Genomic DNA, 12029 nt, shown 5'->3' with positions numbered 1-12029 from the left:
AAGATATCCTCCATTCCTGGCTATGTATCTTCTGTTTTACAATCAATAGAAAATGAGCTGGAGACATACGAGATTAACAAATGCAAAGGAGCTATTCTCAGGTCAAAGGCAAAGTGGACTCTTGATTCCGACAGAAATACCTCATACTTTTTAAATCTAGAAAAAACAAAACAGCAAGCAAACTCGATCAAAGAATTATTTAGAGGAGATGGTACAATAGCCAACAACACAGAGGATATCTTGGATACTGCTCAACAATTTTACTCCTCTTTATTCACTGCTGAACACTGTAATGTAGAAAAACAACAGGACATAGTTAATAATATCAAGGACAAGCTTTCCGAAGATGAGAGGAATTCATGCGAAGTACATATTTCTCAGAGTGAGCTTACTGTGGCACTCAAAGGTATGCAGAAAAATAAATCACCAGGCCCAGATGGTCTAACAGTTGAATTTTATTTGAAGTTTTGGAACATTTTATGCCCCTTCTTCATACAAGTTGTCGATTGTGTACACAAAGAAAACAGTCTTTCACGTACCATGAAAAATAGTATAATTAGTTTATTTTATAAAAAGAAAGGTGACAAGAGAGACATTAAATGTTACAGGCCTATTTCATTGATAAATGTAGATTGTAAACTAATATCCAGAGTGTTGTCATTAAGATTACGAACTGTCATGTCCTCAATTGTCTCCCCTGAACAATCTTGCTGTGTACCAGGAAGAGACATAGCTAACAACCTTCACTCCCTAAGAGATGTTATTGACATTGTAAATAATCGTGATGATGATGATTCATATCTCATCAAAATAGATCAAGAGAAAGCTTTTGACAGAGTCTCACATCAATACTTATTTCAAATTCTCAGAAAATTTAACTTTGGAGATTCCTTCATTTCATGGATTAAAATTATCTATACTGATATGCATAGTTCTGTTAAATGCAATGGCCATTTGACGCCTTATTTTCCTTTAACTCGTGGTGTTCGTCAAGGAGATCCAATGAGCTCCATGCTGTACGTTTTGGTGTCAGAGCCACTTAATCTCCTAGTTAAGAACAATCCTGAAATCCACGGAATAAATATCAACAATGACATTTATTCTTTGATATATCAACATGCTGATGACACTTCAATCACTGTTTCAGATGTCAACTCCGTCGAAGAAACATTTAGCACAGTTAACTCATACTGTGAAGGAACGGGAGCAAAAATCAACATCGAAAAATCAGAAGTTTTGTTATTGGGTAAAAATAACCTTCGTGGCTGTTCAATCAACGTCCCGGTTAAAATAAAAAAAAGATTGTGTTGAAATATTAGGCATTTATTTCGGCAAGGATAAAGCAATGTGTGAAACGTTGAATTGGAGAAAGAAAATGGACAAAATTCAAACATTGTTAAATTCATGGTTACGTAGACAACTTACTCTACAGGGTAGAGCAGTTGTAATAAATATCCTTATGAGTTCCCGCTTATGGTATGCGTTTACTGTACTACCTGTCCCACAATGGGTTGAGCATAGATTTACTCAGATATTTAGTAAATTCTTGTGGCACAATAAAACTGCCAAAATAACATCAGATACCTGTATTGGTATTTGTTTAGATGGTGGTCTGAATATACCAAAGTTGTGTTTTAAAAAATATGCACTGAGACTTAAGTTGCTGAGGGCTTTTGCTAATTCCCAGCTTAATTGTATTTGGAAACAAACAATGCTATATTTTATGTCACATCTTCTGAAAATGAACTTGGGAATTCATGTTTTATCTCTTGAACATAATAAGGGTGATTTACAAGACAAAAGCCCATTTTATGCTGAGCTATTATCTGCATGGAATGAAATTACTGGAGGGAAAAGACCCTTGCTTCAAAATGTAGATGATATCATGAATCAACCACTTTTCAAAAATCCATTAATTACTTTCAATGGAAAAACTCTAATGTTTCAATCGTTTATTTCAAGTGGAATTATTTGTATTAAACATATTTGTTTTGAAGTTATTCCAAAATTCATGTCCTCACAAATTATTGTAGACATTGTACATGATACTTTACCTGAAATGGACATAAACACTATACAACAATGCTATGCAATCATTTTATACGCGCTTCCATCAGAATGGAAAAATATCATTTTGTCTGATGTTGGCAAAAACCTTCCCTCTGGAGACATCTTCTGCACGATTGATGGACAGGACATGTCAGTTGAAGTTTTAACAGCTAAATTTTGCTACGAAATATTCAGACAAAAACACTTCAAAAAGCCAGTTGCTATTTCTTTTTGGAATAATATTGCTTTGGACATTAATTGGAAAGATATTTGGCTGAATGTGTGGCAGAAAGATAAATCAACAGACTCTATACAGTTGGATTTTAAAATTGCTCACAATATTATCTTTACATATGATAAACTGTGCAAAATTGGATTGTCAAACACTGATGTTTGTCCTGTATGTCAAAATGAAACAGAGGACATTTTACATTTGTTTATCTTCTGCCAAGAGTTATCTTCCTTGCAATCTCTATTAATTGACATGTTGACAGATGTTTGTCAAGATTCAGGGTTTAGTCTTGGACAGTTATACCTCTGGTTACTGTTTGGATTCCTGCCAGAAAAGAAGTTGTCATGTAAACCCTTCATGAACATTGTATTGTCAATATATCGAATTGCTGTATTTAAAAGAAGAGTTATTATGAGTCAGGAAACAATCTCATTTCACATGAAAGCTTTTTTCAAATCTTTGATTAAGCGTCATTTCAGCCTTTTGTTGTTTCACTATTCAAAAATGAATCAATTACATATCTTTATTCAAAGATATATAATGACCAATACATTTATCACATTAGATGGAAATGAGATTGTTCTCAAACCTCCTCTAGAATAGAAACATGTAACATGTAACGTGTAAAGAGCATGTTCAATCTGCATTCCTCTTTTTGTATATGTAAAGACGTGTTTAGATAATCAAATGTAAAAAACTATTTCTCATATTTTCTATCTGTAGAATTGGAATGTTATCCACTGCCACCCTACTTCTGTGATAACCTTTTTAATTTTGTGGTGGCTGTGGCAGCACTGTCTGCGTCTGTAATAAGTTCCCGTGAATACATTTTTTCAAGAAAAAAAAAAAAAAAAAAAAAAAAGGATTTGGCGCTCTCACCGCCACGGCCGGGGTTCGATTTCCCGTCTGGGAAGGACATTTTTTGTTTTTCTTCCTGAATATTTGTCTATTGAAAATGTCCCAAGAGTACAAACTATTGCATTGACTAATCAGGAAAGCTTGGGATTTGCATACACTCCATTTCGACCTAACCATAAACGTCACCACCAGTCGCCGGCACACAGGGCGTTGAAATGTTCTTCACAATCAAATGTCCTATAACAAACATCGTGCAAAATCAAATACCCGTGCTGTCTCTGCCCTCTGCAGCACGTGGCTCGGGATAATCCGGAGCCCGCAGCTAGTACTTTCAACAATGGGATGTATTGCACCCCTTGTGTCTCTTACGCCACATTAATTTGATCTAAACTATCTAATAACAGATTTGTAGTGAGAAAACACTTACAGCAAGGATAAGATAGTAAAAGGTGCACAAGGGCAAGTCCGACAGTACTCCCCATTCACTCTCAAAGAGCACATTCCCAGGTGGTCTAGTGGTTAGGATTTGGCGCTCTCACCGCCACGGCCGGGGTTCGATTCCCCGTCTGGGAAGGACATTTTTTGTTTTTCTTCCTGAATATTTGTCTATTGAAAATGTCCCAAAACTACAAACTATTGCATTGACTAATCAGGAAAGCTTGGGATTTGCATACACTCCATTTCGACCTAACCATAAACGTCACCACTAGTCGCCGGCACACAGGGCGTTCAAATGCTCTTCACAATCATATGTCCTATAATAAACATCGTGAAAAATCAAATACCCGTGCTGTCTCTGCCCTCTGCAGAACGTGTCTCGTGATAATCCGGAGCCCGCAGCTAGTACTTTCAACAATGGGATGTATTGCACCCCTTGCGTCTCTTACACCACATTAATTTGATCTAAACTATCTAATAACAGATTTGTAGTGAGAAAACACTTACAGCAAGGATAAGATAGTAAAAGGTGCACAAGGGCAAGTCCGACAGTACTCCCCATTCACTCTCAAAGAGCACATTCCCAGGTGGTCTAGTGGTTAGGATTTGGCGCTCTCACCGCCACGGCCGGGGTTCGATTCCCCGTCTGGGAAGGACATTTTTTGTTTTTCTTCCTGAATATTTGTCTATTGAAAATGTCCCAAGACTACAAACTATTGCATTGACTAATCAGGAAAGCTTGGGATTTGCATACACTCCATTTCGACCTAACCATAAACGTCACCACCAGTCGCCGGCACACAGGGCGTTCAAATGCCCTTCACAATCAAATGTCCTATAACAAACATCGTGCAAAATCAAATACCCGTGCTGTCTCTGCCCTCTGCAGCACGTGTCTCGTGATAATCCGGAGCCCGCAGCTAGTACTTTCAACAATGGGATGTATTGCACCCCTTGTGTCTCTTACGCCACATTAATTTAATCTAAACTATCTAATAACAGATTTGTAGTGAGAAAACACTTACACAAAGGATAAGATAGTAAAAGGTGCACAAGGGCAAGTCCGACAGTACTCCCCATTCACTCTCAAAGAGCACATTCCCAGGTGGTCTAGTGGTTAGGATTTGGCGCTCTCACCGCCACGGCCGGGGTTCGATTCCCCGTCTGGGAAGGACATTTTTTGTTTTTCTTCCTGAATATTTGTCTATTGAAAATGTCCCAAGACTACAAACTATTGCATTGACTAATCAGGAAAGCTTGGGATTTGCATACACTCCATTTCGACCTAACCATAAACGTCACCACTAGTCGCCGGCACACAGGGCGTTCAAATGCTCTTCACAATCATATGTCCTATAACAAACATCGTGCAAAATCAAATACCCGTGCTGTCTCTGCCCTCTGCAGCACGTGTCTCGTGATAATCCGGAGCCCGCAGCTAGTACTTTCAACAATGGGATGTATTGCACCCCTTGCGTCTCTTACACCACATTAATTTGAAATAAACCATCTAATAACAGATTTGTAGTGAGAAAACACTTACAGCAAGGATAAGATAGTAAAAGGTGCACAAGGGCAAGTCCGACAGTACTCCCCATTCACTCTCAAAGAGCACATTCCCAGGTGGTCTAGTGGTTAGGATTTGGCGCTCTCACCGCCACGGCCGGGGTTCGATTCCCCGTCTGGGAAGGACATTTTTTGTTTTTCTTCCTGAATATTTGTCTATTGAAAATGTCCCAAGAGTACAAACTATTGCATTGACTAATCAGGAAAGCTTGGGATTTGCATACACTCCATTTCCACCTAACCATAAACGTCACCACCAGTCGCCGGCACACAGGGCGTTCAAATGCTTTTCACAATCAAATGTCCTATAACAAACATCGTGCAAAATCAAATACCCGTGCTGTCTCTGCCCTCTGCAGCACGTGTCTCGTGATAATCCGGAGCCCGCAGCTAGTACTTTCAACAATGGGATGTATTGCACCCCTTGTGTCTCTTACGCCACATTAATTTGATCTAAACTATCTAATAACAGATTTGTAGTGAGAAAACACTTACACAAAGGATAAGATAGTAAAAGGTGCACAAGGGCAAGTCCGACAGTACTCCCCATTCACTCTCAAAGAGCACATTCCCAGGTGGTCTAGTGGTTAGGATTTGGCGCTCTCACCGCCACGGCCGGGGTTCGATTCCCCGTCTGGGAAGGACATTTTTTGTTTTTCTTCCTGAATATTTGTCTATTGAAAATGTCCCAAGACTACAAACTATTGCATTGACTAATCAGGAAAGCTTGGGATTTGCATACACTCCATTTCGACCTAACCATAAACGTCACCACTAGTCGCCGGCACACAGGGCGTTCAAATGCTCTTCACAATCATATGTCCTATAATAAACATCGTGCAAAATCAAATACCCGTGCTGTCTCTGCCCTCTGCAGCACGTGTCTCGTGATAATCCGGAGCCCGCAGCTAGTACTTTCAACAATGGGATGTATTGCACCCCTTGCGTCTCTTACACCACATTAATTTGATCTAAACTATCTAATAACAGATTTTTAGTGAGAAAACACTTACAGCAAGGATAAGATAGTAAAAGGTGCACAAGGGCAAGTCCGACAGTACTCCCCATTCACTCTCAAAGAGCACATTCCCAGGCGGTCTAGTGGTTAGGATTTGGCGCTCTCACCGCCACGGCCGGGGTTCGATTCCCCGTCTGGGAAGGACATTTTTTGTTTTTCTTCCTGAATATTTGTCTATTGAAAATGTCCCAAGACTACAAACTATTGCATTGACTAATCAGGAAAGCTTGGGATTTGCATACACTCCATTTCGACCTAACCATAAACGTCACCACCAGTCGCCGGCACACAGGGCGTTGAAATGTTTTTTACAATCAAATGTCCTATAACAAACATCGTGCAAAATCAAATACCCGTGCTGTCTCTGCCCTCTGCAGCACGTGTCTCGTGATAATCCGGAGCCCGCAGCTAGTACTTTCAACAATGGGATGTATTGCACCCCTTGTGTCTCTTACGCCACAATAATTTGATCTAAACTATCTAATAACAGATTTGTAGTGAGAAAACACTTACAGCAAGGATAAGATAGTAAAAGGTGCACAAGGGCAAGTCCGAGAGTACTCCCCATTCACTCTCAAAGAGCACATTTCCAGGTGGTCTAGTGGTTAGGATTTGGCGCTCTCACCGCCACGGCCGGGGTTCGATTCCCCGTCTGGGAAGGACATTTTTTGTTTTTCTTCCTGAATATTTGTCTATTGAAAATGTCCCAAGAGTACAAACTATTGCATTGACTAATCAGGAAAGCTTGGGATTTGCATACACTCCATTTCCACCTAACCATAAACGTCACCACCAGTCGCCGGCACACAGGGCGTTGAAATGTTCTTCACAATCAAATGTCCTATAACAAACATCGTGCAAAATCAAATACCCGTGCTGTCTCTGCCCTCTGCAGCACGTGTCTCGTGATAATCCGGAGCCCGCAGCTAGTACTTTCAACAATGGGATGTATTGCACCCCTTGTGTCTCTTACGCCACATTAATTTGATCTAAACTATCTAATAACAGATTTGTAGTGAGAAAACACTTACACAAAGGATAAGATAGTAAAAGGTGCACAAGGGCAAGTCCGACAGTACTCCCCATTCACTCTCAAAGAGCACATTCCCAGGTGGTCTAGTGGTTAGGATTTGGCGCTCTCACCGCCACGGCCGGGGTTCGATTCCCCGTCTGGGAAGGACATTTTTTGTTTTTCTTCCTGAATATTTGTCTATTGAAAATGTCCCAAGACTACAAACTATTGCATTGACTAATCAGGAAAGCTTGGGATTTGCATACACTCCATTTCGACCTAACCATAAACGTCACCACTAGTCGCCGGCACACAGGGCGTTCAAATGCTCTTCACAATCATATGTCCTATAATAAACATCGTGCAAAATCAAATACCCGTGCTGTCTCTGCCCTCTGCAGCACGTGTCTCGTGATAATCCGGAGCCCGCAGCTAGTACTTTCAACAATGGGATGTATTGCACCCCTTGCGTCTCTTACACCACATTAATTTGATCTAAACTATCTAATAACAGATTTGTAGTGAGAAAACACTTACAGCAAGGATAAGATAGTAAAAGGTGCACAAGGGCAAGTCCGACAGTACTCCCCATTCACTCTCAAAGAGCACATTCCCAGGCGGTCTAGTGGTTAGGATTTGGCGCTCTCACCGCCACGGCCGGGGTTCGATTCCCCGTCTGGGAAGGACATTTTTTGTTTTTCTTCCTGAATATTTGTCTATTGAAAATGTCCCAAGACTACAAACTATTGCATTGACTAATCAGGAAAGCTTGGGATTTGCATACACTCCATTTCGACCTAACCATAAACGTCACCACCAGTCGCCGGCACACAGGGCGTTGAAATCTTTTTTACAATCAAATGTCCTATAACAAACATCGTGCAAAATCAAATACCCGTGCTGTCTCTGCCCTCTGCAGCACGTGTCTCGTGATAATCCGGAGCCCGCAGCTAGTACTTTCAACAATGGGATGTATTGCACCCCTTGTGTCTCTTACGCCACATTAATTTGATCTAAACTATCTAATAACAGATTTGTAGTGAGAAAACACTTACAGCAAGGATAAGATAGTAAAAGGTGCACAAGGGCAAGTCCGACAGTACTCCCCATTCACTCTCAAAGAGCACATTCCCAGGTGGTCTAGTGGTTAGGATTTGGCGCTCTCACCGCCACGGCCGGGGTTCGATTCCCCGTCTGGGAAGGACATTTTTTGTTTTTCTTCCTGAATATTTGTCTATTGAAAATGTCCCAAGACTACAAACTATTGCATTGACTAATCAGGAAAGCTTGGGATTTGCATACACTCCATTTCCACCTAACCATAAACGTCACCACCAGTCGCCGGCACACAGGGCGTTCAAATGCTCTTCACAATCATATGTCCTATAATAAACATCGTGCAAAATCAAATACCCGTGCTGTCTCTGCCCTCTGCAGCACGTGTCTCGTGATAATCCGGAGCCCGCAGCTAGTACTTTCAACAATGGGATGTATTGCACCCCTTGTGTCTCTTACGCCACATTAATTTGATCTAAACTATCTAATAACAGATTTGTAGTGAGAAAACACTTACAGCAAGGATAAGATAGTAAAAGGTGCACAAGGGCAAGTCCGACAGTACTCCCCATTCACTCTCAAAGAGCACATTTCCAGGTGGTCTAGTGGTTAGGATTTGGCGCTCTCACCGCCACGGCCGGGGTTCGATTCCCCGTCTGGGAAGGACATTTTTTGTTTTTCTTCCTGAATATTTGTCTATTGAAAATGTCCCAAGAGTACAAACTATTGCATTGACTAATCAGGAAAGCTTGGGATTTGCATACACTCCATTTCCACCTAACCATAAACGTCACCACCAGTCGCCGGCACACAGGGCGTTGAAATGTTCTTCACAATCAAATGTCCTATAACAAACATCGTGCAAAATCAAATACCCGTGCTGTCTCTGCCCTCTGCAGCACGTGTCTCGTGATAATCCGGAGCCCGCAGCTAGTACTTTCAACAATGGGATGTATTGCACCCCTTGTGTCTCTTACGCCACATTAATTTGATCTAAACTATCTAATAACAGATTTTTAGTGAGAAAACACTTACAGCAAGGATAAGATAGTAAAAGGTGCACAAGGGCAAATCCGACAGTACTCCCCATTCACTCTCAAAGAGCACATTCCCAGGTGGTCTAGTGGTTAGGATTTGGCGCTCTCACCGCCACGGCCGGGGTTCGATTCCCCGTCTGGGAAGGACATTTTTTGTTTTTCTTCCTGAATATTTGTCTATTGAAAATGTCCCAAGACTACAAACTATTGCATTGACTAATCAGGAAAGCTTGGGATTTGCATACACTCCATTTCGACCTAACCATAAACGTCACCACCAGTCGCCGGCACACAGGGCGTTGAAATGTTCTTTACAATCAAATGTCCTATAACAAACATCGTGCAAAATCAAATACCCGTGCTGTCTCTGCCCTCTGCAGCACGTGTCTCGTGATAATCCGGAGCCCGCAGCTAGTACTTTCAACAATGGGATGTATTGCACCCCTTGTGTCTCTTACGCCACATTAATTTGATCTAAACTATCTAATAACAGATTTGTAGTGAGAAAACACTTACAGCAAGGATAAGATAGTAAAAGGTGCACAAGGGCAAGTCCGACAGTACTCCCCATTCACTCTCAAAGAGCACATTCCCAGGTGGTCTAGTGGTTAGGATTTGGCGCTCTCACCGCCACGGCCGGGGTTCGATTCCCCGTCTGGGAAGGACATTTTTTGTTTTTCTTCCTGAATATTTGTCTATTGAAAATGTCCCAAGACTACAAACTATTGCATTGACTAATCAGGAAAGCTTGGGATTTGCATACACTCCATTTCCACCTAACCATAAACGTCACCACTAGTCGCCGGCAAACAGGGCGTTCAAATGTTCTTCACAATCAAATGTCCTATAACAAACATCGTGCAAAATCAAATACCCGTGCTGTCTCTGCCCTCTGCAGCACGTGGCTCGTGATAATCCGGAGCCCGCAGCTAGTACTTTCAACAATGGGATGTATTGCACCCCTTGTGTCTCTTACGCCACATTAATCTGATCTAAACTATCTAATAACAGATTTGTAGTGAGAAAACACTTACAGCAAGGATAAGATAGTAAAAGGTGCACAAGGGCAAGTCCGACAGTACTCCCCATTCACTCTCAAAGAGCACATTCCCAGGTGGTCTAGTGGTTAGGATTTGGCGCTCTCACCGCCACGGCCGGGGTTCGATTCCCCGTCTGGGAAGGACATTTTTTGTTTTTCTTCCTGAATATTTGTCTATTGAAAATGTCCCAAGACTACAAACTATTGCATTGACTAATCAGGAAAGCTTGGGATTTGCATACACTCCATTTCGACCTAGCCATAAACGTCACCACCAGTCGCCGGCACACAGGGCGTTGAAATGTTCTTTACAATCAAATGTCCTATAACAAACATCGTGCAAAATCAAATACCCGTGCTGTCTCTGCCCTCTGCAGCACGTGTCTCGTGATAATCCGGAGCCCGCAGCTAGTACTTTCAACAATGGGATGTATTGCACCCCTTGTGTCTCTTACGCCACAATAATTTGATCTAAACTATCTAATAACAGATTTGTAGTGAGAAAACACTTACAGCAAGGATAAGATAGTAAAAGGTGCACAAGGGCAAGTCCGACAGTACTCCCCATTCACTCTCATAGAGCACATTCCCAGGTGGTCTAGTGGTTAGGATTTTGCGCTCTCACCGCCACGGCCGGGGTTCGATTCCCCGTCTGGGAAGGACATTTTTTGTTTTTCTTCCTGAATATTTGTCTATTGAAAATGTCCCAAGACTACAAACTATTGCATTGACTAATCAGGAAAGCTTGGGATTTGCATACACTCCATTTCCACCTAACCATAAACGTCACCACTAGTCGCCGGCACACAGGGCGTTCAAATGTTCTTCACAATCAAATGTCCTATAACAAACATCGTGCAAAATCAAATACCCGTGCTGTCTCTGCCCTCTGCAGCACGTGGCTCGTGATAATCCGGAGCCCGCAGCTAGTACTTTCAACAATGGGATGTATTGCACCCCTTGTGTCTCTTACGCCACATTAATCTGATCTAAACTATCTAATAACAGATTTGTAGTGAGAAAACACTTACAGCAAGGATAAGATAGTAAAAGGTGCACAAGGGCAAGTCCGACAGTACTCCCCATTCACTCTCAAAGAGCACATTCCCAGGTGGTCTAGTGGTTAGGATTTGGCGCTCTCACCGCCACGGCCGGGGTTCGATTCCCCGTCTGGGAAGGACATTTTTTGTTTTTCTTCCTGAATATTTGTCTATTGAAAATGTCCCAAGACTACAAACTATTGCATTGACTAATCAGGAAAGCTTGGGATTTGCATACACTCCATTTCGACCTAGCCATAAACGTCACCACCAGTCGCCGGCACACAGGGCGTTGAAATGTTCTTTACAATCAAATGTCCTATAACAAACATCGTGCAAAATCAAATACCCGTGCTGTCTCTGCCCTCTGCAGCACGTGTCTCGTGATAATCCGGAGCCCGCAGCTAGTACTTTCAACAATGGGATGTATTGCACCCCTTGCGTCTCTTACGCCACATTAATTTGATCTAAACTATCTAATAACAGATTTTTAGTGAGAAAACACTTACAGCAAGGATAAGATAGTAAAAGGTGCACAAGGGCAAGTCCGACAGTACTCCCCATTCACTCTCAAAGAGCACATTTCCAGGTGGTCTAGTGGTTAGGATTTGGCGCTCTCACCGCCACGGCCGGGGTTCGATTCCCCGTCTGGGAAGGACATTTTTTGTTTTTCTTCCTGAATAT

At 41.9% G+C, this 12029-nt stretch overlaps 12 non-coding genes across 12 annotated transcripts; all 12 read left to right on the top strand.

Annotated features, from left to right (window-relative positions):
• The first annotated feature begins 3640 nt into the window (after positions 1 to 3640).
• Trnae-cuc lies at positions 3641 to 3712 on the top strand. The gene has a single exon. It is a non-coding gene; the product is annotated as a tRNA-Glu (tRNA).
• Positions 3713 to 4158: 446 nt separating this feature from the next.
• Positions 4159 to 4230, top strand: Trnae-cuc. The gene has a single exon. It is a non-coding gene; the product is annotated as a tRNA-Glu (tRNA).
• Positions 4231 to 4676: 446 nt separating this feature from the next.
• Trnae-cuc lies at positions 4677 to 4748 on the top strand. Its single transcript has one exon. It is a non-coding gene; the product is annotated as a tRNA-Glu (tRNA).
• Positions 4749 to 5194: 446 nt separating this feature from the next.
• Trnae-cuc lies at positions 5195 to 5266 on the top strand. Its single transcript has one exon. It is a non-coding gene; the product is annotated as a tRNA-Glu (tRNA).
• Positions 5267 to 5712: 446 nt separating this feature from the next.
• On the top strand, positions 5713 to 5784 carry Trnae-cuc. Its single transcript has one exon. It is a non-coding gene; the product is annotated as a tRNA-Glu (tRNA).
• A 1482-nt stretch (positions 5785 to 7266) lies between these two features.
• On the top strand, positions 7267 to 7338 carry Trnae-cuc. Its single transcript has one exon. It is a non-coding gene; the product is annotated as a tRNA-Glu (tRNA).
• Positions 7339 to 8302: 964 nt separating this feature from the next.
• Positions 8303 to 8374, top strand: Trnae-cuc. Its single transcript has one exon. It is a non-coding gene; the product is annotated as a tRNA-Glu (tRNA).
• Positions 8375 to 9338: 964 nt separating this feature from the next.
• Trnae-cuc lies at positions 9339 to 9410 on the top strand. The gene has a single exon. It is a non-coding gene; the product is annotated as a tRNA-Glu (tRNA).
• A 446-nt stretch (positions 9411 to 9856) lies between these two features.
• Trnae-cuc lies at positions 9857 to 9928 on the top strand. The gene has a single exon. It is a non-coding gene; the product is annotated as a tRNA-Glu (tRNA).
• A 446-nt stretch (positions 9929 to 10374) lies between these two features.
• Positions 10375 to 10446, top strand: Trnae-cuc. Its single transcript has one exon. It is a non-coding gene; the product is annotated as a tRNA-Glu (tRNA).
• A 446-nt stretch (positions 10447 to 10892) lies between these two features.
• On the top strand, positions 10893 to 10964 carry Trnae-cuc. The gene has a single exon. It is a non-coding gene; the product is annotated as a tRNA-Glu (tRNA).
• Positions 10965 to 11410: 446 nt separating this feature from the next.
• Positions 11411 to 11482, top strand: Trnae-cuc. The gene has a single exon. It is a non-coding gene; the product is annotated as a tRNA-Glu (tRNA).
• The last annotated feature ends 547 nt before the right edge of the window (positions 11483 to 12029 follow it).

The sequence above is a fragment of the Haliotis rufescens genome, unplaced genomic scaffold, assembly GCF_023055435.1.
Source record: "Haliotis rufescens isolate VD_foot unplaced genomic scaffold, xgHalRufe1.0.p SCAF_6, whole genome shotgun sequence".
In the NCBI taxonomy this organism is placed as follows: domain Eukaryota; kingdom Metazoa; phylum Mollusca; class Gastropoda; order Lepetellida; family Haliotidae; genus Haliotis; species Haliotis rufescens.
Note: the sequence above shows the minus strand (reverse complement) of the source record. Positions and strands in the feature narration are given on the sequence as shown.